Source organism: Bos indicus x Bos taurus, chromosome 6 (assembly GCF_003369695.1).
Source record: "Bos indicus x Bos taurus breed Angus x Brahman F1 hybrid chromosome 6, Bos_hybrid_MaternalHap_v2.0, whole genome shotgun sequence".
NCBI lineage: Eukaryota > Metazoa > Chordata > Mammalia > Artiodactyla > Bovidae > Bos > Bos indicus x Bos taurus.
Genome location: NC_040081.1, coordinates 110,813,664 through 110,835,372, shown reverse-complemented (window position 1 = coordinate 110,835,372; position 21,709 = coordinate 110,813,664). Strand labels below are relative to the sequence as shown.

At 47.2% G+C, this 21,709-nt stretch overlaps 1 protein-coding gene across 4 annotated transcripts in view; it reads left to right on the top strand.

The window, feature by feature from the left end:
• PROM1 (prominin 1) overlaps positions 1-21,709 on the top strand; it is a 123,538-nt gene that overhangs the window by 34,679 nt on the left and 67,150 nt on the right. For 2 of the 4 annotated variants that reach the window (XM_027545079.1, XM_027545081.1), the window contains exon 3: positions 13,350-13,405. The exons of the other annotated variants lie outside the window; for them this stretch is intronic. The gene's annotated coding sequence lies outside the window, so the exon portion shown is untranslated. The remainder of the gene's footprint in view (positions 1-13,349; positions 13,406-21,709) is intronic. 4 annotated transcript variants of the gene reach the window in all.

Sequence of the window (21,709 nt, the reverse complement as noted above, 5' to 3'; positions counted from 1 at the left end):
GGAGCCTGGTGGGCTACAGTCCATGGGGTCACAAAGAGTCAGCCAGGACTGAGTGACTCACGTAACACTACCTTCCCCTCCATTTCCTCTAAAGGATTCTGAGAAAGATTATAGATATAGGGGCCCACAGGTTGGAAACTTGGACAGAGCAGAACAAATTATAATTCTTAGAGAATTGCCACTAGCTTGATTTATAGTTAAAAACAAAAAAATTAGGATTAATTTAAGGAGAGTAGAGTCCTCTTATTCTATGATTGGTAGTTGATTGGTTAAAGTTGTTAAATTTGGAGTATCTGAAAAATTGTACATACTTTTCTTAGGCATTTTACCTTGAATTATAAATGTAAATCCTCTCAAGAATCCTTTTTTTTTTTAAGTTCCTGTCTGAAGATTTTCTAACATCTGGATTGTCTCTGGATCTGATACTCTTGACAATGGGTCATATTTTTTTCTTTCTTTTACGTGTGTCTTGTAATTTTTTCCTGAATGCTGGACACTGTGTGTAGAATTACAGAAACTGGGGTGACCCAGACACGTCTCGTGTCCTGTCTGGCTGTTCGAGTGGGAAGCTGAGTCCTTCTGGTCAGTTGGCAAGCTGGGTTGAGTCAGTTTGTTGCTATAGTGACTTCAACACACCACCCTGAGTCTTTCAGATCCCCCCTGGAGTGCGCAGTTCCCTTGTGCACAGTGAGGGGCCTGGCGTGCGTGCGGGAGGGCTATGTGCAGTGTCCCCGCTCCGCCCTCATCCCTGATCGCCCCTGCTCACCTGTCGCCCTCCTGGCGCTCTGGCTCCTTCCGCCCTGGTGGAGGTGCTCGTCACTCGGTGCTGCCTCATGGTGGGAGGCAGTGTCACCCTGGTCCAGCTTCAGGCTCAGCCAGGCCTGTGCCACTGAGCCTGGGGGGTGGCAGTGGGGTTTTCTCAGCATTCCTAGGCCTTCTCCCTGTGGCAGCCACTCTCTGACCTGGCATCTGCCCTGGTGTTCAGAAGAAGCAAGTCTCCTGCCCTAAGAGTGCTTTCCTTCCTGGGAGCAAAGAAGTCTTGCTTCCACCCTGCCCCCCCGCTACCAGCAATTGGTCTTTCCCTGTGTCCTACAGGCGGGAGCGTTTCCAGCCTCTTTTCCATGATCAGTTGGGTTTTGCTTCTCCTCCCAGCCTGGAAGAAGCAGTGGCGTGTTGTCTTGGCCACGGGGCTCTGAGGCTTTGCCTTGTCTCAAAGGAACGTCCAGGGAAATATATGGACTTTGTGTGTGTCAGCTCACCACCTCCTGCCCACCTGCCCCCAAGGGGACTTTTTCTAGGTACCTGCCCTGCCCCAGTCTCTTTCATAATCACCCCGTGGAAGCTTCCAGCAAATACAAGCCCCTCCATGATTCTGGGCTGTCATGTAGCCCATGGGGACATGCTAGTCCAGACTCAGGCTCTAAGGCGTGTGAACACTTGCAGTGGTTTCTTTCTGCCTGACCACCAAAGGGGAAATAGCTAGTGTGTCCCTTGTCTCACCTTAGCAGCGTGGTGTCACTGGAATAGATTGCTTTGTGGTCTCAGCTCTCTGATGCATCCAGGAAAAGCAATAATGTCATCTGTTACCTGACCGCTTCTCCATTCAAAGGGGTGGCACTAGTTTGGAGATTCCTGTGTCCTCATTTTCCACCGGACAATCCGAATGTCAGTTCAGTTCAGTTCCGTCGTTCAGTCGTGTCCGACTCTCTGTGATCCCATGGACTGCTGCACGCCAGGCTTCCTTGTCCATCACTGACTACTGCAGCTTGCTCAAACTTATGTCCATCAAGTCAGTGATGCCATCCAACCATCTCATCTTCTGTCATCTTGTTCTCCTCCTGCCTTCAATTTTTCCCAGCATCAGGGTCTTTTCCAATGAGTCAGTTCTTCGCATCAGGTGGCCAAAGTATTCAGCTTCAGCATCAGTCCTTCCAATGAATATTCAGGATTGATTTCCTTCAGGATTGACTGGTTTGATCTCCTTGCAGTCCAAGGGACTCTCAAGAGTCTTTTCCAACACCACAGTTCAAAAGCATGAATTCTTCGGCACTCAGGTTTCTTTATGGTCCAACTCTCATATCCATACATGAGTACTGAAAAAACCATAGCTTTGACTAGATGGACCTTTGTCAACAAAGTAATATCTCTACTTTTAAATATGCTGTCTAGGTTGGTCATAGCTTTTCTTATAAGGAGCAAGCATCTTTTAATTTCACAGCTACAGTGATTTTGGAGCCCAAGAAAATAAAGTCTGTCACTGTTTCCATTGTTTCCCCATCTATTTGTCGTGAAGTGATGGGACTAGATTCCATGATCTTAGTTTTCTGAATGTTGAGTCTTAAACCAGCTTTTTCACTCTCCTCTTTCACTTCATCAAGAGGCTCTTTAGTTCCTCTTTGCTTTCTGCCAAAAGGGTGGTGTCATCTGCATAGCTGTGGTTATTGATATTTCTCCCGGCAATCTTGATTCCAGCCTGTGCTTCATCCACCCCAGCATTTCTCATGATGTACTCTGCATATTAGATAAGCAGGGTGACAGTATACAGCCTTGACGTGCTCCTTTCCCAATTTGGAGCCAGTCCATTGTTCCATGTCCGGTTCTAACTGTTGCTACGTCACCTGCATATAGATTTCCCAAGGAGGCAGATACGGTAGTCTGGTATTATCATCTCTTTAAGAATTTTCCACAGTTTGTTGTGAATGTCAGGGGAATGTCATTCTAATGTCAAAGGAGTGTAAGTCTCTGGGTAGGAATTTCCCCAGCAACACAGCTCCTGTGGCTTCTAGTTCAGGTTTTATTTCACTAACTAGAATCTGTGGTGTCCACTGAGCACTGATTCCCCACCCACTCCCGATTCTTATTGTTTTTCTATCAGGACTTCTGGGCTTCCCTGGTGACTCAGATGGTAAAGAATTCTCCTGAATGGAGACCCGAGTTTGATCCCTGGGTCAGGAATGTCCCCTGGAAAAGGGAATGGCAACCTACTTCAGTATTCTTGCCGGGAAATCCCAAGGACAGAGGAGCCTGGCAGGCTAGAGTCCATGAGGTCACGTAGAGTCGGACACAACTGAGCGACTAATACTTCCCTTTCATCAGAGCTTTTAGAGTGGCTGCTCCTACAGTGCATTCAACAGATCTTTTCATTTGTAAAATAACCTCTCTTTAGTGAGTTTTAAAAAGCATTCAGTTTACAATCTGTATGAACAACTTTAGTTTCTTGTAGTCGTGTTTTGTCTGTTTACATGATGTTTAATTAAGTTATGAAATTACATCAGCAAGGACAACTGCTAGAAAGTAGTTTGGGGACCAACACACGAGACTCTTGGAGACTGAACAGCTCAGCTGGCTCGAGCAGAAAGAGTGGAGGCAAAACCGCAGAAGACGGTGCTTCTGCTGTGTCGGGAACAAAACACTGGAACAGTGTATTTTGCCCGGGCCACATACTTGTCGGGACAAAACTGGGCTTTTCTAGATCGTGAACATTTGATTATTACCTTTCCAATGATTATGTATTGGGAAACATCTGAAATTTTGCAGATTTTAGCTTCATTTCTTTTCAGGTTTTTTCTTGCTTCTTTTGGCCATGCCACAGGGCTTGTGGGATCTTAGTTCCGCGACCAGGAATCAAACCCATGCACCCTGCATTGGAAGCGCAGAGGCAACCACTGGACCACCAGGGAAATAGCAAGGTTTTTTTGTTTGTTTGTGTTTTAAATGACAAGCGCTACATGCCGACATACTGTAAAAATGACTCCGGATCACATCTCCTACACAAGAAACTGTCAAATCTGGTTATATTTATAGGAACTAGAATTTTTTAGCTTGATAGTGTTATAAACTCTGTCCTTTTATGGTTTTTTGGGGAGAGGAGGGCTGGCAAAGGGGTGAAAGAGGATGTCTTTCATATTGTTTCATTGTTAGACAATAAATAGCTTTGTTTAAAAATGTTAAGATACTCTCTTAAAAATTCAAGGAAGTTCAGAGTATACACAGGAAAAATTCTTCCTGCTCCACTCTGCTCCTCGTCTCACTCTGTATCCACGGTTGGCCATGGTCCATAGCTGAGCCTTCTATTGTCACACGAGGGAGCAAAATGGGACTTTGATTTGCACGCTCACGGGAGTGTGTGTGTGGTCACATGGACCTCGGCGCAGACAAAAGATGTGATTCAAACACCCTCAAGGCCAGCATTCCTCAAACGGAGAGCAGACACGAAGTGTGCTTTTCAGGAGTGTCTTAGTGAGGGAATGACCACATACTCTGACTCTGCAGGTATCTCGGCTGTGTTCCCTGCCTCCCCCGTCTTGGATTTACCAGCGGTGGCAACACAGCTGCCGGTCTGTCTTTGTCTCAGGCCCAGGGGCCCCCTCCCAGCCCCGTCCCGTGATCAGGGAGGCCACTGGGCCTTGAGCCCTTATTCCAGTGGCATCTTTGTCAGGGATTCCAAGTTCCAGAGACCCCACAAGTCCCGCTGCTCCTGTGCAATGCAAGAGCCTGCCTTCTCTAAGGCGCTTGAAATGATTGACAGGCCAGCCTGCCCCAGGCGCAGACTTGGCTGTAGGTGGTCTAACAGTGAAATAGAATCCCTGGTGTGGATGGGTGTGAGCTGGTGCTGGGGAAAGCCAAGGGCCAGACTGGTCCCGGAGGTTTTCTCAAGAATCGCGTCCTGTGTAGCGTTTGCTTGGGCTCTTTTCTGGAAGAGTGAGCTAGTGCCAATGAGAATCTTGGTGCAAGCCCGTGTGTCCTCCTGCAGGGAAGCCACTCCAGTCAATTCAAGGAAAACTGTTCAAATGAAGGGAAACCACACCAAGGGTTGATTCAAATTGTATTAAATACAGGAAAAGGAGTTTTTCCCTCTGGGATACTTGGTGACATACTGGAGACACGGAGACTACCTTTGATAAGTTCCCGTAAAGGCAGCTTGGCTTTCAAATATCTGAAGCATCAATCCCTTTACTGAACCACAAACCGAAGGATTTAGGCGTGTTGATGGAGGAGGTGAACTGCAGAAGGAAGTGCTCTGTGAAACTGAAAGGTACGGGATTGTGGCTGCCTGACGGGATTGTTGAAATGCACGCTCCAAGTGTTAAGTTCAGACGCACTCATCTTAGACACTCCAGAAGGAATATGGTGAACTCCAGGACACGAGGCAGTGGCATGGTTTGGGTCCCCAAATTGACATCCAGAAGGGTCAGACGAAGGTGTGAACCAAGGAGTGGGCAGGTCACGTTCATCCCGATGTCAAAGAACAGCAAACCCGTTTCAGCCAATCAGGCTGCTGGAAGATGGGCTCGCTGAAGTGTCTTTGTCAGAGAAGTGACACTTAACCTTGGCAACTGACCAACTAATTTAGTTCTGACGTTTTTGATGGAAGTATTTTCAAGATACAATTGTCTGCCTTTTAGTTCAGTGCACCAAACCTAAGTTGACTCAGGGTTCTCTGTTCCATCATTCAGGATCAGTTGTTCTCAGAGACGACCTTTGGTACCCCGTCCTTGCCTAAAGGAACCCGATGACCTGGCTGGGGGCTCAGGTTGTCAGGAGTGGCCACTACTGAGGGTGACAGGCCTGCTCAGATACGCTCTGCTCCAGCACACCCACAGGGCGTAACCATTCCTCGGGGAGCACAGCTGGCATGGCCAGGTCATGGTTGATCTTCTGTGTCCACGTGGCCAGAAAGTGGTACCCAGTGATTTGGTGAAATGCTAATCTAAGCGTTGCTGGGAAGGTGTTTTGTAGATGTGGTTCACACCTACAGGAAGATGACTCAGTCTAGGGGATTCCCCTCCGTAAAGTGGGTATCCCTCATCCAATCAGCTGAAAGGTCTTCAGAGCAAAGCCAGATTTCCACAGGAAGGAGAGACTCAGCTTCAGTCAGCCGCTGCCTGAGTTCCCAACCTGCCCTGAGATTTCAGACTGGTTCGTGCCCACGAGTCCTTAAGATCAGTCTCCCACCTTCTCTCCCTCCCCCCCGTCTCTCCTCCTGTTTCTGTCTCTAGCTCTATATATTTCTCTGTCTCATCTCTCTATCTCTGTCTCTTTATCTCTATCTCCATCTCTCTCTTTTCCTCTGTCTCTATCATCTCGCCTCTTCCTGGTTCTGTTTCTCTGGAGAACCTGACTGACATAGGTAGCTGTCTCCAGTGTTTGAGGCTGGGGGTGAGGAGGTAATATGTAGCTGGAGAAAAGTCTAGTCCTCTCCCAATTCCAGTCACTGAAGAACTGAATAAGCAAGGCCCTCCCATTTTCAGGCCAGAGCAGTATGAGGGTGAAGGTGAAGGACAGACACCAACATTCTCACGTCAGTGTATTGATACCACATCCCGAGCACTGCGCTAAACTCTGCTCAGGACAAAATGCCTCAAGCTCTTCCACACCCATGGACCACAGTCTTGTCTAACTCAATGAAACTATGAGCCATGCTGTGTAGGGCCACCCAAGATGGACGACGGGTCATGGTGGACAGTTCTGACAAATGTGGTCCGCTGGAGAAGAGAATGGCAAACCACTTCAGTATTCTCGCCTTGAGAACACCATGAATGGCATCCGACCCATCACTTCAGGGCAAATAGGTGGGGAAACAATGGAAACAGTAACAGATTTATTTTCTTGGGCTCCAAAATCACTGCAGATGGTGACTGCAACCATGAAATTAGAAGACGCCTGCTCCTTAGAAGAAAAGCTATGACCAACCTGGACAGCATATTAAAAAGCAGAGACATCACTTTGCCGACAAAGGTCCATCTAGTCAAAGCTATGGTTTTTCCAGTAGTCATGTATGATATGAGAGTTGGACCATAAAGAAAGCTGAGTACAGAAGAATTGATGCTTTTGAACTGTGGTGTTGGAGAAGACTCTTGAGAGTCCCTTGGACTGCAAGGAGATCCAACCAGTCCATCCTAAAGGAAATCAGTCCTGAATATTCATTGGAAGGACTGAAACTGAAGCTGAAACTCCAATACTTTGGCCACCTGATGCAAAGAACTGACTCATTTGAAAAGACCCTGATGCTGGGAAAGATTGAGGGCAGGAGGAGAAGGGGACAACAGAGGATGAGATGGTTGGACGGCATCACCAACTCAATGGACATGGGTTTGGGTAGACTCTGGGAGTTGATGATGGACAGGGAGTCCTGGCATGCTGTGGTTCATGGTTGCAAAGGGTTGCATGAGTGCAAAGGTTGCAAAGAGTTGTACACGACTGAGTGACTGAACTACTGAACTACTTGTCAAGATGAGTGTTGTCTAAACTAAGGAAGATGGATCTGTCATAGACAGAGCCTACACGAGGTATTTTTTTATTTTACATGGCTTGTGTAGCTTCAGACATCAAAAAACTCATGGAGAAATCACACATATACAGGCACACACATAAGGAGCCAAAAACAAAACCCACCCACTTTGTAACTTGGTGGTATAACTAAGGGATTCTTGCTCTTGCTACCACAATTCTTTTAGTATTATTATTTTAATGGATATTTGGCTGCATCTAGAATTCTTGGTGACAACTTTTGTTTGTGTTTTTTCAGATCTATGAATCTGTCATTCATTTCACTGTCCTCTAGCCTCCATAGTTTCTTCTAGGAAGTTACATTATTTGTAGTAGTCTTGTTTCCATATATAATATGAATTTCCTCTTGTTATTTTCAAGACTTTCTATACTTTAATCTTTTAGTTGTTAATTTTTTTTGGCTAGGCCACACGGCATGTGGGATCTTAGTTCCCTGACCAAGAATCAAACCCTGCCCCCTGCATTATTAGCACCGAGTCTTAACCACTGAACCACCAGGACGTCCCGCTGCCGCGTTTCTTAATTTCCATCATCACATGAAGTTTAAAGTAAATCCCCAGCTGAGAAGACATTGTAAGGTCTGGGAGCCGAGCACAGAGAGGCTGACAGTCTATCCAGGAGGACCCACGGAGTCGGATTCTCAGAAACAGTCTTCTACCGTGGAAATAACTTCCGCATCCATATGTCTACATATTTCCTTCACACTGCTGCATCTTCAGAGGCAACTACTATGTTATGGAAAAGAGCATGGAAAGACAGAGTAAGAAATGAATCCGGGGCAGGAAAGATGACCAGACCGCCCTCTGGCCCAGGGCGGGGAGATCTCGCTTGCCCCCTGGAATAGTCCAGTCCTCTGCTCAGTGCCTTTTGGGTCCCATCTCAGTAGGTCTTCCCTCAGCTCTGGAGGGACAAGGAGGTCACTGTTGTCCACGCTGAAGCCTCATCAGGGCGGGCGAACACCGTGGTTTCTCAAGCAAGGGGTCTGATTCCCTTCTATCATGATCAGAGCACCTGGCACCCTGTCGGCACTTAATACAGTGGTTGAGAGCTGAGTGACCCGAAGACTGGGTCAGGTTTAAGTCAGCAGGATTCTTGCAGCAAACAGTACCCACTGCACTCATGGTTTGGACCATTTTATAACCTGCTTTGAGCTGTGCCTGCCTTCCCAAGAACTGAGAAGCATGTAGATACGATGGGGAGTGTTAGGCGAGACTGTCCATTTAGACAGTCCGCCGTGACCGACATCAGCTCTGATACTTTCCAAATGGACCGTGAAGTGAAGTGAAGGGAAAGTCGATAAGTCATGTCCAACTTGTTGCGACCCCAGGGACTGTAGTCCATGGAATTCTCCAGGCCAGCATAATGGAGTGGGTACCCTTTCCCTTCTCCAGGGGATCTTGCCAACCCAGGGACCAACCTGGGCAGCTGCAGTCCATGGGGTTGCAAAGAGTCGGGCACGACTTGGTCCATTTGGAAAGCATCAGAGCTGGTGTCGGTCACGGTGGGTGGTCTGCGGTGAGCACCCCACCTAGGCCGAGGTTTCTGTTTGCATGTTCTCCGGTGCTCTGTACCGCCCACGTGCTAATTGCTAATACTCAGCAGGCGATACGGGGAACTAGTCACAGATTCAGGGGTCCCATCGGACCTGTGGGATGGAAGCAACTCTCTTTCTGGTGAAAGAGTATTGTGTTTGGACGGCATCCACGCCACAGATGGTTCTGGAGCCCTGGAACTTGTTGCTGGGTTGGTTCACAGCCTTGTAGCATGGGGGAGGGGGACCCAGGTGAAATCTGAAACTTGAGAGCAAGGAGAGGCTTAAGAGGTAGAGCCCCCCCCCCCCCGCCCCGCCCCCATGGCTCAGTAGCAGGTTTAAGAAGGAGGAAAACTTACTTTCGAGGCCTGTCTTGAGGGGCTGCAAGATGAGTAGAGCTCTGCACACCACCCCCCCAACCTGAATCTTCCAAGTTAATGTGGGGGTTGACTGGGTTCTGTGGTGTACACAATTCAGATGGTCTCAGCTCACATTACTCTCTGCAGGCCGCGTCTTTGAATCTGGCTCCTCGTGTGGACTGGGTGGGCAGAAAGGACGCAGCAAGCAGAGACGAGGGAGCCTCTGAGTGCCTGGGTCCAGCTGGCAGGCCAGCCTGTGGTCATGTGCTCTCCATGCTCCCCATGACCTCCTCCCGTGTGAGGACTCAGGTGATCCGGAGGCTTGAGGTTGTTTCCACCAGAAGCCTGTCACGGGCTGGTCAGGAAAGACAAAGACAGAAAGGACGGGTGCATTAGAGCGAGTGTGATGCTTGGCGACCACCGTGGGTTGGTGGCGGGGAGAGGTGGGACCCCAGTTCTTGCACATGCTTTTTGAGATGGACAATAGTGGATTCAGAGTTCTCACCAGCAGTGAAGCTATTAGTTCAGAGATAGAGTTTCCTTGCCTGGAGACCTCTGGGCTCCTGGAGGAGGTGTGAGCTGCAGAAGGTCGGTCCCTGACTTGTCAAGGAAAGAGGCTTGCATCGTGTTGCGCAGGCATTTCTCGTGTTCGCTTACCCTGATGAAGAGCCACTTAATTAGAGACACACAGGGAAGCCGAGGGAAGCATGGATATTGTGGTCCTGAGCGTGAAGGGTGCTCATTCTGTGTGCTTGTGGCAAGGGACACTGGGAAGGAGGGGAGGATAAGGAAGTGGATAGAGGCCTTGGGACTTTGGGGGGAGAGGGTGAACCCTAGGGTGAATGTAAGCAGGGGGACACACCACCTCTGGGCCTGTGCTGTTTAGGGCAGAAGTCCCTTACCACATGTGGCCACAAAGCACTTGAACTGTAGCTTGTCTGAATTGCGATGCACTGAAAGGATCCAAGGACAATTGAGAGTCCCTTGGACTGCAAGGAGATCCAACCAGTCCATCAAAGGAGATCAGTACTGAGTGTTCATTGGAAGGACTGATGCTGAAGCTGAAGCTCCAATACATTGGTCACCTGATGCGAAGAACTGACTCATTTGACCTGATCACTCATCAGACTAGATGCTGGGAAAGATTGAAGACAGGAGGAGAAGGGGATGACAGAGGATGAGATGGTTGGTTGGCATTAGCGACTCAATGGACACGAGTTTGAGTGAACTCCAGGAGTTGGTGATGGACAAGGAAGCCTGGCGTGCTGCAGTCCATGGGGTTGCAAAGAGTCAGACACGACTGAGCGACTGAACTGAACTGAAGGGATCCACACTAGCTTCTGAACTCTTAGTATGAAAATAAGACTGTAAAAGAGCTCATTCATATTTGTGTGTGTGCTTAGTCACTCAGTCATGTCCAACTCTTTTGCAACCCCATGGACTGTAACCCACCATTTTCCTCTGTCCATGGAATTTTCTGAGCAAGAATATTGGAGTGGGTTGCTATTTCCTCCTCCAGGGGTGTCTTCCTGACCCAGGGATCAAATCTGGGTCTCCTGCATTGGCAGGCAGGTTCTTTACCTCTGAAACAGCTGGAAAGCCCCTCCAGATTCATATTTCTATTGATACCATATTGAAAAGACCCTGATGTTGGGAAAGATTGAGGGCCAGAAGAGAAGGGAGTGACAGAGAATGAGATGGTTGGATGGCATGACCAACTCAGTGGACATGAGTGTGAGCAAACTCAGGGAGATGGTGAAGTACAGGGAAGCCTGGCATGCTGCAGTCCATGGGATCTCAAAGAGTCGGACACAACTCAGCAACTGAATAGCAACAACATTGAAGTGATACTGTTTTGCATATATTTGGAGTAAGTAAAATATTAAAGTTAATCTTTAAAAAATTTTTCTAATGTTTGTATAGCCTTGACATGGTAGAAACTTTTTGGAGGGCTGGACTGCAAGGCATGTGAGATCTTAGTTCCCCGAACAGGGATTGAACCTCAGCCCCTGCATTGGATGTGTGGAGTCTTAACCACTGGATTACCTGGGAAGTCCCTAAAATTAATTTTAAATTAATTACCTTTTTAAATGGAGCTACTCAGAAATCCGAAATTACTTACGTGGCTCTTGATGTGTTTCTGTAACACGGTGCTGCGTTAAACCCTGGGAACAGAGATGTCTCTGCTTCACAGTCTTGAGATGGGTTTTTGGCCAGCACAGCAAGGTGAGGGCTCCACCTGAGCAACTCTTGTTACCTCTGTGCAGATGAAGCAAAGGGATTGGTTCAAGGCCAGAGGATACCTGTGACCTTCTGGCCCCGGGTTGCCCCTGTGGGACCTTGGAGAAACTCCAGGGTTCCCAGGGCACCTGCCAGCTTGAAAATCCCTGTTCCTGCATCACGTGTCTGTTCCATGTGCCTGTCTGCTCCGTGCAGTTGGGAAGCAGTTTTCCAGAAGGAAACCCCTCACACGTCCTGGGGGGATGTGACTTGCTTTGTTTCCTGGCCTGTACATCTGAACATCTTTGATTTAAAACAGGGTTTACCCTGGGGTTTCCTTTGCCTCCCTAGGAGTGCACTTTGGAAGCGATCGTGCAGGACCCAGAACGTCCTGGACGCTCACTCCTGGGGCAGGAGACAATGGGCAGTGTGGGATGGACCCCCACCAGAGGAAGGAAGACCTGGGCTGGGGTCACAGATTTTAGACAAGTCACCCTCCCTATCAGTGCATTGTGTGTGCTCAGTCACTCAGTCGTGTCCAACTTTTTGTGACGCCACGCACTGTAGCCCGCCAGGCTTCTGTGTCCATGGAATTTTCCAGGCAAGAATCCTGGAGTGCTGGAGTGGGTTGCCATTTCCTCCTCTAGGGAATCTTCCCAACTGAGGGATCAAACCCACTTCTCCTGCATTGGCAGGTGGATCAGGATACAACGTAGCTCCAGACCTACATGAGAATTTTTAAATACCCCAAATGATCATGCCCAGAAAAATCCAACTTTGCTTAGTGTTTCTGGATTTTCATGCACTGCTTGGAGATGGGGAGGGACAGCTCATGTTGAGAGTTCTTAGTAGGGGACTTCCCTGGAGGTTCAATGGTTGAGACTTCACCTTCCAATGCAGGGGGTGTGGGTTTGATCCCTGGTCAGGGAGCTAAGATCCAACATGCCTTGGGGCCAAAAAACCACAACATAAAAACAGAAGCAATATTGTAACAAATTCAGTAAAGACTAAAAATGGTCCACATCAAAAAAAAAAATCTTAATAAAAGAGCTCTTGGATTAGGTTAATTGTAAATTCCTTTCATTTGTAAAATATCATGTAAATGTGGAATTATTAGAGACTAAATTACATCTGTGTTTCCAAATAAGAATTCGCAGTTCCATGGGCTATGGGACAAAAAGCATTAGGGATAAATGGAGTCACAGTTCACTAAGGAAATCTGATGTCACTAACCTGTGTGCAACTGTTAATGCATTTTCCAACTAAAAACAAAAAATCACATTTACAGTTTAGATCTTCATTCTTTCCTGAGGCTGGTTGCTGTCAATCCAATTTGGATTACATAAATTAACTGGCAAATATGAAGCACGCCAGTCACACTAAAACTTTAAACCTTGCAATTCAGCGTCCTGTCAACGTGTTCATATAGACGGGTTGGCAGACTTGTTTTGTGAAGGGCAAGGTAGTAAAGATTTAAGGCTTTGAGGACCATATAGTTTCTGTTGCTTGGCTTTTGCAGTTTGTATGACTGAGCAACCAGAGTCAACATATGGGTGTGGCTGCATTGGAAATTTAAAAAGAAATAATTAAACTTGATTTATTGACAAAAAAGTATTAGCAATTTCAATGTAACATTTTATCAGTATTAAGTAGGTGTATGTAGTTTGCTGGTAAATATGAAGGTGTCTTGTGAAAAGCTGAAAACTCTTCAAAATGGCAACACTCCAGTTCTGCCAACTGGCAAAACTTTAGGTCAAAAGTATCTGCCCTCCATTCTTTGACTGATTAGAGCCTCATTAGCTCAACTATTTACCTACATGAAGAAAGAGAAATAAAAGTATACTATGTCACAGTTCAATAATTTGAGCACATATTTTCTAAATAGGCTTTTTGTATTTTTACTGAAAAAGTAATCTTGCTATTGTTTTGTGGCTTTTTTCCCCCCCCAGATATTTTAAGAAAGATTATACAGAAGAAGTTTGACCTCTCAAAGGAGTATGATAAGGTAATTTTGGATTGATGTATCTGTTATCAAAAAATGGATGTGAGTAAAATATTGGCTGACTTGAAAGTTAATCTTTAAATAACCAGTTATCTGTGAATTCAGCTAATATTTTGACTTAGAAGTTTTATGGAATATTGAAACACCTTATAAATCCCATTTGAACTACAGCAGAAATTTCAAAGGTGGCATTTAGAGAAATATTCACCTTTTAAGCTGTATTTTATTGAAAATCTAGAAGTTCCTTAAATGAAGTCTTATACTGTTTTTTTTTTTTTAAGCCAAGGGAGGAGATCTCTAACAAATGGAGTGGTTTGAACATCCCTAGAAGCGGGGATGCACACTTGTAACAACCGCATGCACACATGTAGAGGAAAAAGAGTGAATTCTGACCAGAGTGCTTCCACGAGGAGGTGACTCTGGTAAAGAAGATGAGCAGGGCTGGACGGGCGGGGAGGTGGCTTTGCGAGTGGTTCAGGCTCTGGGGACCAGTGAGGGGAGGATGGGATGTGAAAGGAGGAAGCCCATAGGTGGAGCTGGTGGGTGAGGGGGGAGGAAGGCCAGGTGAGCAGGGGCCAGGGCAGGGCAGGGCCTTGAAGGCCCTGCTCAGGTGAGTGGCCAGTGTTGTCAGAAAATACCCAGGCCCCTTCATGTCTCTAGTTAGCTCCAAGGTTAGGGTTGGGGTTAGGATGCTGCGAATTTACCTCGTTTGCACCCACGAGATTAACTTCCTTCAAGAGACAAATGTGTTCTTTCGATTCTGGCTTATGATGAATGCAATTTGCCAGTAAAACAAACAGACAAATGTTTGTTGCCATAAATGTTAGGATAATAAAGATTAGTTGAATCTGTTTGTCAAGCTATTAGTCCTGCAGGGTCAGCTGCCCATTCCAACCTTTCCTGGTATGAAGGTGGTTGTCAAGACAACAATCAAAGGGACCAGCAGGACTTTTATTTATTTAATGGCCAGCACAACAGATGTGAATGAAAGTGTCCCCGGTGGGTGTGAGGGCCCTGTACCAGGAGGGCAGTGAACCCTTCTTGCCTGACAGTGGGAACAATGGCTGCATATTCTCAATTTGCAGTAAAGTGACAGTCAAGACAAAACTGAATGTAAAAGCCAAGAGGAAAGCCTCATTTCATGGGCATTTATGTGTATAAAAGAAAATGAGCCATTTACTCCCTGGTGCCCCCAGCCTGCTCTAATACCTCGGAAAGCATCTTTATTCTTCAGTTTCCACTGGCTTCATTTATATCTTCCAGACATGATGCCCTGTGTCTGCCTGCCTCCCTGGGCAGAATAAAATGACTGTTGCTTTCATATTTATGTTAAAAATTTGCATGCCATTAGCAGCCCGGCCGGAATGCCAGTTAGCCCTGCAGAGGTATGGGAGGGGATGAGAGGCCGAGCTTCCTCTGGGCCAGGCCTGGGGGGCCTAGGGCCTTGGACCCCGAGGTGACTCTGAGCGGCCTGTTGAGTATGAGCTGGCATTGCCTGCCACCATCCCTGGACGAGTCCTCTGTGATCGGCTTGATATTAGACCTGGAGTTCCTGTAGACTTAGGGGCCCCTTCGTTCCTGATTTCCTCTCCACCTCAGGTGTCTTTCCAAATGGATAAACACCGCTGGGGTGGAGCTGGGGTGGAGAAAGGAGACAGAAGTGGGCCCACATGAATGAACGGACTCCTGCCCTAGGCGTGGAACTGGGTCACGTTTTCCAGTTATCCAAGGAGAAGGATTTGGTTAAACAAAGACACCTAGGAAGCCAGGGCACCTTGGGAGGGGAGTTTTCTGATTGGCCTTAGTCAGGTAAATGCTCTCTTGAAGCAGGGCCTGAGTCAAGGACTTTCGGGCGAGTCTCTTATTTGGGAACTTCCGGGAACCCTGGCTGGGGAGTGGGAGGTGAAACAGGAAGGAGGGCAGCCTACAGAGGGTGTGTCATTCCACCACCCACCACAGGGGGAGACAGAGCTCCGTCCCGTAGAGCAGCTGCACTGGACCCTGTAGACACAGCAGCGTGGGAATTAGCCCACCAGAAGGTGTGGGGGCTGAGTGCTCTATGCACTGAGAGACTGAAGAGGCACCTTCAGGGCTATTTGGGGCAGGGGCAGTATTAATCCCTCAGCACTCTGAGCTTACATGGTTTTAGAAGATGCCTTCGAGCACAGGTACCAGTAGTAAGATGTCTGGGGAGGCACACGGAGATGGCTAAGGTCCCAGGACTCGGGTGGACTCCACAGCATCCTCTATACTGGCCATGCCCACCGGGTGTAACCTGCACAGTCACACAGGTACCCTCTGTCCAGCTGAAAGGCCCTTGGGAGTTCTTCAGCTGTCCATGTCCTGAGCTCATTTCATCTCCTGGTGAGCCCACAGTAGCCAGGGCTGCTGAGTTGGTGGTCTCCGGACAGGGGCTCTTTCAGTGAACTTCATCCCTTGGGAAGTTGGCAGCTGTGAATAGGTGTAGACCTTTTGTTCCAAGGGGCAGCCTTGACTCTGGATGGAAATATGACTCCTTCCCATGGAACTGCCTCCTTCTTCCACGTCAGCTGAACGTGCAAAGTAGTGCTTTATAATCTGTGGCCTCGTTCTCCTCCGGAGATTTTTTAAAACAGTTTTTCTCCCTTTGTTTAATGCATTCACTTAATGAGTATTTACAGAGTGCACGCTAGAAGCAACGCATAATAGGAGGACACGCATGTGAAAGTTATGTCTTTACTCCAAGAATTTGCAGTTGGTGAGAAGGAGGTCGTGGGGTTAGACTTGTGTATGCTTGGACACTGTGAGCTGAATTGTGTCCAAAACTCATATGCTGAAGTGCTAATCCCCTGTGGCTCAGAATGGGATTGTATTTAGAGGTAAGGTCTTTAAAAGGGTGATTACGTCAAAATGGGGTCATTCAGGTGGGTGTTAATCTAGTCTGACTGGTCTCCTTCTAAGAAGAGATTAGGACACAGACAGAGAAAGGACTATGTGGAGACAGGAAGAAGATGGCCATCTGCAAGCCAAGGAGAGAGGCATTAAAAGAAACTAACCCAGACCACACCTTGACCTTTGACTTTCCAGCCTCCAGAACTATGAGAAAATAAATTTCTATTCTTCAAGCCACCCAGCCCTGGTATTTGGTTATAGCAGCCCTAGCCGACTGGTGCAGTAGATGCCTGCAAGGCAAGATGGAGAGGGATACACATGCCATGAGAAGTTCAGATCCAAGGCTGTTAACGTGCTGAGGATGGAAAGTGTACTGGCACTTGGGGAAATCAAGAAAGCCTCCAGAGTGGCACTGGCGTGTAAACTGAGACTTCAAGGCAAAGGGGCAATGAAAAATAAAGCTGTGAGAGTCCATGAGAAATAAAGTTCTGCTTCCATTTGCAAACCTGGCTCGAAGCACAAAGCTTCTCCTCTGCTTCTTTTATTTTTAAGATTTTTTTTTTTTAATGTGGACAGTCTGTACTGAATTTGTTACACGATTGTTGAACACCATTACTTCTGCTGTTTCTGTACTGGTTTTTTGGCTGTGAGGGATGTTGGGTCCTAGATTCCTGACTAGGAATGGAACCTGCTTCTCCTGCATTGAGAGGTCAAGTCTTAGCCACTGGACCTCCAAGAAGTCCCTTCACTGCTTCTTGAATCATGAACTGTCACTTTCCACTTTGTGATAATGAGAGTCATCATTTCTTGTCTGCCATGTTCCAAGCACTGGATTCGAAGGTTTTTTTTTTTTTTTTTTTTTAAATTGTGTCTAATCCTCACAACACCTGTCCAAGACAATCCTGCACTCAGAGAGTCTAGTGAACTGAGGTCACCCAAAGACTGGATGGCGACACTGGGGTCTGTACCCAGGCCAGACTAACTCTGAGCACATCAACAAAAGTGAGGCTCACTCCAGGTCAGCATGCTGTCCTCCTGAGGTGACTCATCGGGAGCAGCGGCTTCCGTTCGAGTATCATGAGCTGTGAGCACGGAGGGTGAGTGCCCCTGAGCTGCGCCTTTTACCTGTGAAACCATGAAAGATTACTGTGTGTAATTCCCCAGGCAAGAAATGGTCAGGCAGAAGTGGAAGGCCTGGATGGGAAGAGAATTTGGAGTTATGGAGCCGTGAGGAAATCTGAGGACCAGACAGATGAAGCTATAGAAATCCGAGAAACAACTTGAATAACCCTCTCTTTTTTTTTTTTAACGTGTGTTTGGGTTTTTATTCTTTTTTTTTAATTTATTTTTATTGAAGAATAATTGCTTTACAGAATTTTGCTGTTTTCTGTCAAACCTCAACATGAATCAGCCATAGGTATACATAAATCCCCTCCCTTTTGAAACTCGCTCCCATTGAATAACCCTCATTTGCTAGCACTTGGGTAGTACAGGCTCCATGGCAGGCACCCGAGAACGTGCTTTGCAAATAGTAAGTCTTAATGTTCACACTACCCACAGCAGAGGTGTTTCAGTTCAGTTCAGTCGCTCAGTCGTGTCCAACTCTTTGCGACCCCTTGAATTGCAGCACGCCAGGCCTTCCTGTCCATCACCAACTCCCGGAGTTCACTCAGACTCACTTCCATCGAGTCAGTGATGCCATCCAGCCATCTCATTCTCTGTCATCGCCTTCTCCTCCTGCCCACAATCCCTCCCAGCATCAGAGTCTTTTCCAATGAGTCAACTCTTCCCATCAGGTGGCCAAAGTACTGGAGTTTCAGCTTTGGCATCATTCCTTCCAAAGAAATCCCAGAGCTGATCTCCTTCAGGATGGACTGGGTTGGATCTCTTTGCAGTCCAAGGGACTCTCAAGAGTCTTCTCCAACACCACAGTTCGAAAGCATCAATTCTTCTGTGCTCAGCTTTCTTCACAGTCCAACTCTCACATCCATACATGACCACTGGAAAAACCATAGCCTTGACTAGACAGACCTTTGTTGGCAAAGTAATGTCTCTGCTTTTGAATATGCTATCTAGGTTGGTCATAACTTTTCTTTCAAGGAGTAAGTGTTTTTTAATTTCATGACTGCAGTCACCATCTGCAGTGATTTTGGAGCCCAAGAAAATAAAGTCTGACACTGTTTCCACTGTTTCCCCATCTATTTCCCATGAAGTGATGGGACCAGATGCCATGATCTTTGTTTTCTGAATGTTGAGTTTTAAGCCAACTTTTTCACTCGCCTCTTTCACCTTCATCAAGAGGCTTTTTAGTTCTTCTTCACTTTCTGCCATCAGGGTGGTGTCATCTGCATATCTGAGGTTATTGATATTTCTCCCGGAAATCTTGATTCCAGCTTGTGCTTCTTCCAGTCCAGCATTTCTCATGATGTACTCTGCATATAAGTTAAATAAGCAGGGTGACAACATTTGGCCTTGACATACTCCTTTTCCTATTTTTAACCAGTCTGTTGTTCCATGTCCAGTTCTAACTGTTGCTTCCTGACCTGCATACAAATTTCTCAAGAGGCAGGTCAGGTGGTCTGGTATTCCCATCTCTTTCAGAATTTTCCACAGTTTATTGTGATCCACACAGTCAAAGGCTTTGGCATAGTCAATAAAGCAGAAATAGATGTTTTTCTGGAACTCTCTTGCTTTTTCCATGATCCAGCGGATGTTGGCAATTTGGTCTTTGAAGAGAAGTGAAAAGCAAAGGAGAAAAGGAAAGATATAAGCATCTGAATGCAGAGTTCCAAAGAATGGCAAGAAGAGATAAGAAAGCCTTCCTCAGTGATCAATGCAAAGAAATAGAGGAAAACAACAAAATGGGAAAGACTAGAGATCTCTTCAAGAAAATTAGAGATACCAAGGGAACATCTCATGCAAAGATGGGCTCAATAAAGGACAGAAATGGTATGGACCTAACAGAAGCAGAAGATATTAAGAAGAGGTGGCAAAAATACACAGAAGAACTGTACGAAAAAGATCTTCATGACCTAGATAATCATGATGGTGTGATCACTGTCCTAGAGCCAGACATCCTGGAATGTGAAGTCAAGTGGGCCTTAGAAAGCATCACTACGAACAAAGCTAGTGGAGGTGATGGAATTCCAGTTGAGCTATTTCAAATCCTGAAAGATGATGCTGTGAAAGTGCTGCACTCAACATGCCAGCAAATTTGGAAAACTCAGCAGTGGCCACAGGACTGGAAAAGGTCAGTTTTCATTCCAATCCTAAAGAAATGGCAAAGAATGCTCAAACTACCACACAATTGCACTCATCTCACACGCTAGTAAAGTAATGCAGAGGTGTTTAGGTCGCCATTAAATACATTTATCCATTCCGTCTTGAGCTTTCAGCACGCAGGGTGTGAGCCAAGCCCTGTGCTTGTGATGCAAAATGAGCTATGCAAAGCAACCTTGTTATGGAAGGATACATTTCCCCTGGGGACCAACGGGTGTGGGCCAGCCCCTCCACAGACTCTCCACCTGCTGGCTGACTGTAAACAAGGGAAACAGAGGAACATCACTGTCTCACTGCTTACTTGGGGTTTCTGCAGGGAGAACCTCTCAGCCTAGCTTGTCAGAGTGATGCCTGCTCAATTAAAGGACAAGGTTCCTGTCTTCAAGGAATGCACGGTATTGGATCATTTAGGTAGTGACTTAGGATTACCTCCCACCGATGACCTATAAGTGTCACCCACACCTCTAAAACTTTTCAGGGGAAGTTCTCCCAGCCCCCTGCCCCCTCCCACCTGCCATCTTTTATATTCTGAGCAGCACTGTCAGCAGAACTTTGAGTTTCCTTGCAACGACTTCCTGAAATGGTTTTTGTGTAGTCATGGTTCAGCTCCACTCCAGCCTCTTGGTTGATGATCCTCTAGACTCAGCTGGGCTGGATCCTCCTCATTCTTTTCATCCTCAGTTACTACGCTTCCCTGTCTTGGATGAGATGGTTGGATGGCGTCACCAGCTCAATGATGAGTTTCAGCAAGCTCTGGGAGTTGGTGAGGGACAGGGAAGCCTGGCATGCTGCAGCCCATGGGGTCGCAAAGAGTTGGACACGACTGAGCGACCGAACTGAACTTGTCTTGGCGCTGCCTCTGGGGTCAGGTGCAGGGCTTGGGACTGATTGCTGAGGCTTCAGTCCTGACCTCGCCAGAGCTACCAGTCCTGGGATATTGACTCGTGACTTTGTAAATGTCAGCTCATCAATCCAGGTGGGTTTGTGACGTTTGAAACCCAGCCTCCGTGTTTGCAAAAGTGTAAAAATGACTCTGTCCCCCCTTCATGCACAAATCACGTCCCTCTTTTTTAAAAAAAACATGGGACAGTCTCATAACTTAAGCAAATTTCTCATCATGGGAAGCTCACTACTTTGCCATGGATCGGTCCTTGACTGTCACTGACAATCCCCCATCTCTGGACCACTGTTTAGGGATTGTTGGTCTTAGGCAATGTGGCTCCTTCTCTCTTCTCTCCATCAGCTTGTCTGATTGTGATCTGGCACCTCTCGTAAGACAGGTCCTAGACTGAGCACCTGGGAGAGACGGTGAGTGTGATGGTCACGGTCCTCGCCCTCCTGGAGCTGCAGGTCATGTGGGAGCTGTCACTCCATATGAAGGAAAGGCTGTGAAAGGGCGGTTGTAGGACCCCATGGCAGCAGGAAGGAAGAATGTACTGCCAACCCAGATGTGGTTATCAGTATAGACTTCCTGGAGGAAGCAACATCCACACTCAGACTTGAGTTTCCTCAGGAGAAGAGTGATGGGAATAATGTTCAAGCAGCGGGGAGCTCAAAGTGAGGAAGGGAGAGAGAGCACGGTGCTTTCTAGGGACTCGAGTGGCCCAGAAGAAGGGGGCAGGAAGCCAGGAGTAAGCAAGATGGGACCACGTGGGGCAGTTTGAATTAAACATGGCGGCACCCCACGGACTGCTGCTAAGCAAAAGGATACCTGGAAGGTGGAGCCTTGGGTTCTGGGGTTTGGGCAGCCCCAGACTTGGTTTTGTGGGGACCCTGAGGTCAGTATGTTACGCGTTTGTAACTTTCCCTCTCATTCCCGGGTCCATAACTGATCAGCACGCTGATGAAGAGCCTTGCAAGAAACCCAGGTGTAAATTCAAGTGGGAGCCCTAGAACTTGACTCTCCCTGAAACACTGTTTCTCTCATAAATGCTCCTTGATATGTCCTTCTCTCTCTTGATTCTCTCTGTGCGGGATGTTAATATTCTCAGTGGCGGTTAATCACTCCAGTAACATTTTCTGTTTTCTTGATGCACGCTGCCTGTGCTTGCACAAACTCTGTGACGGCTCTGCCTTCCTCAGCCAGAAAACGTAGTCTCGACTCTGAAGGTAACGCCCTCGCTTGCTGTGTCACGTTGCTCTGTGTAAAGCCCGCTG